The sequence below is a fragment of the Hakea prostrata genome, chromosome 8 (genome assembly GCF_041222555.1).
Source record: "Hakea prostrata isolate BN-2017 chromosome 8, UWA_Hpros_2, whole genome shotgun sequence".
Classification (NCBI taxonomy): Eukaryota; Viridiplantae; Streptophyta; class Magnoliopsida; order Proteales; family Proteaceae; genus Hakea; species Hakea prostrata.
In genome coordinates, this window is record NC_142607.1 from 21,873,565 (window position 1) to 21,876,798 (window position 3,234).

A 3,234-nucleotide genomic window follows, 5' to 3' on the forward strand; every position below is an offset into this window, starting at 1 on the left:
CCCCCTCCCCAACAGTGGTGGATTGGTTGGAATCATTGTGTAGCATGGACATTATGTCGAAGAAAGAAAAGAAGGAAATGGTGGTGAGCTTATGCATCTACTTATGTTGGTACATCTGGAAAGCTAGAAATGATCAAATTTTTGGGAGATGTATTTGGCAACCAGAAGAGGTTATTGAAAATGGTAAGCTGAGCGTGGGCGGAATACTGGAATGAATGTAAGCACAGTGGCCAAAATGATACCACACCCTCTCACCCGAAGCCCAACGTCTCAATGGTATCGAAGTGTATTGTGATGCTGCGCTTCCATGTGATACCCATAAGGGATTGTGGGCTTTGCCATCCTCAATCATTTGAAGCAACCATGCAATCTCATTTCAGAGCCCATGGATTTTAATGAGGCCTTAATAGGTGAAGCCTGTGCAATCCGTGCTACCTGAGTTGAGTGCCATCATCAAGGGATTAGGAGATATGCATATTTTAGATTGTGAATAATTGATCAATATCCTTAATGACCACAATCCTAATATGCATGCAGTTTATTTTGGTTGGCATTCTATTTCTATTGGACTCTTCACTGATAAATTCCAAAAATGTAACTTTTCTTTTCTTTTCTTTCTAGGAATTGTAATGGGCTTACCCACTTTCTAGGCAAGAAGGCTCTTACCTTATCATTTTATCATCTCAGAATGAATGACCACTCTCCTCCCCATAGTTGCATGATCTCTTTCTCTGGGCTTTCTCCTAGTTTTGAATGAAAATCTTTCCTACCCAAAAAAAAAAAAAAAACTAACTCTAACATCGAAGCGAACTGCCAGGAAGAGCTCAAAATCAAAACTAACTAGGCGATCAGCTGCTCGGAGCAGCGCCGCTCCCTAGCAAGGTCCAGAAAGGAATACGTAAATATAGAACTTCATATTAGACCTCTGTAGTTGTGGATTTTATTAAAGTAATATATTTCTCTTTCATAAAAATAAAATAAAAGCTGGCTATGTAGTACACAACCAATTTTAGGGAGTGCGGGGAGGGACTTCGTCACTGAAACATCTGCAACCGTAAAACAAATTGGCTTTCTAGATACAGGCAACTTTCGGGACAATCACAGGGAACTGATCTATCTCATCCATCCATGGATTTTTCTCCTTTGCCGGGTTTATTGTCTTCAGAGCCTTCCACACTGCACTGTTACACTTGAACCCTGAACCAAAAGCTATCTGCCATGTTCTATCTCCTTTTCTAATCCTTCCCTTGGCCTCTGAATAAGCCAGTTCATACCAAAGAGAACTGCTAGAGGTGTTACCAAATCGGTATAGGGTCATCCTAGATGGCTCCATATGCCAATCAGAGAGCTGCAAGTTTTTCTCTAATTCATCCAATACTGCTCTTCCTCCTGCATGTATGCAGAAATGCTCGAATGCCAATTTAAAATCTGGAATGTAAGGTTTGATTTTCATCTTGAGAAGTTTCCTTCCAACCAGTGTTCCAAAGAAGAGCAACTGTTCAGACATTGGAAGAACAAGTGGGCCTAGTGTGGTGATGTTAGTCTTCAGAGCATCCCCTGCAACAGCCATGAGATCCTTTGACAGAGAAACACCAATATTTCTCCCAGTTGAATCCTCTTCCTGGGTAACACAGGAGAAGCACTTATCATCTGCACCTTTGTGTGTTCGGACTGTATGGACCAATTGGTATTTGGATCTTCTTCGGTCAGATCTCTTGTTTGAGAGCAAGATTGCAGCTCCACCCATTCGAAACAAGCAATTTGTAACAAGCATCGATCGGTCATTGCCGAAATACCGGTTTAATGTGAGGTTTTCCGTGCTGATTACCAAGGCATAGGAATTTGGATGAACTTGAAGAAGATCTTTTGCAAGGTCAATAGATATCAAACCAGCACTGCAACCCATCCCACCAAGATTGTAGCTTTTTATGTTACCCCTGAGCTTGTAATGGTTGACTACCATGGCAGACAGAGAAGGAGTTGGATTAAATAAGCTACAATTGACAATCAAGATACCAATGTCCTTGGGATTCAGCTTCGTCTTGGCAAAGAGCTCATCGAGGGCACCAAACATTACCATCTCTGCTTCTTTTCTAGCCTCAGCCATGCATGGATTTGGGGGAACGCTGATAGCAGCCTCAGGTACGTAGGTTGACTCACCGAGACCTGATCTCTCAAGAATCTTCTTCTGGAACTCAAGGTTCTCCTCAGTAAACGTGCCTGCCAACACCGTTCGCTCCATAAAGATCTGCCTTGTGCATTTCCTAGCATCTTCTGGCATGTAGCAAGAGAAACTCACAAGATAAACAGGTCGAGGTCGGGTGAGGAAGAAGAGAGTAGAGAGGAAAGCAAGCAAGATGGAGCAGAGGATAACATAAACTACGTTGAACTGAAGATGATGGTTCCAGAGATGAAGGAGGTCCTTCATTGTGAATGTGGAGAGCTGGGCTGCTACAGCAGCCACAAGAGGGGTTAAGAAGAGATACATTCCATGAGTGATGAGGTAGTGGTAGCCAAGCTTTACATACTTAAGTTTAATGGATTGTTTGAAATCAGGAAGCCTCGGAGAAGATAATGATGTTATTGAAGGTGTTTTTGCTGTTGGTTCCGTCATTTTGTTGGAGCTCTAAAAGAAATGCGTAGCTTTGGTGATCAAGGGTGGAGTTCTATAGAAAACGAAAATGGCTAGTAATTACAGTAATTTAAGAAATTGGGTTGACGCCTGACGGTGAGGAGAAAACTCTTGAATTGTGAAACCGGATTTGGGTTTTCCCCAGGAGATCTCTGGGAGGAGTTCTGTAGGTTGACGACCCCAAACGAATGGATAAGAGATTTCAAGTTTTCCCTCAGTTGGAAACTCGTCAATTAACTGAGAAGTAAAGAAACTGCAAAAAAATGTGCAGAACAATATCACCATGAGATGTAGAAATACGAAGGTCTTATGAACCCATTAGAGAAAAATGAACAGAAAATTGTTTTGAGGGATAGGGACACTAACCTTGTGAATTCACGAATTCGTTTTCAGCTTCGCTTCCTCTGGTCCTGAGGGAGGAAACGAGGGAGAGGGAGAGGAAGAGGGAGAGAACGGAGGAGGACAGAGGGAGATCAAGGGCCTGCTTCGAACTCCGATGGTGTTAAATTTGTTTGCAAAGTGTGAAGCAGAAGGCCTGCATTTATATGCATTGGAAGAAAACAGAGTTGGTGACACAGAGCCATATGCATTGTAAGTTGTAA

At 42.5% G+C, this 3,234-nt stretch overlaps 1 pseudogene; it reads right to left on the minus strand.

Moving 5' to 3' along the window:
* Positions 1–929: 929 nt before the first annotated feature.
* LOC149007422 (3-ketoacyl-CoA synthase 11 pseudogene) lies at positions 930–2,702 on the minus strand (annotated as a pseudogene).
* Positions 2,703–3,234: the final 532 nt, after the last annotated feature.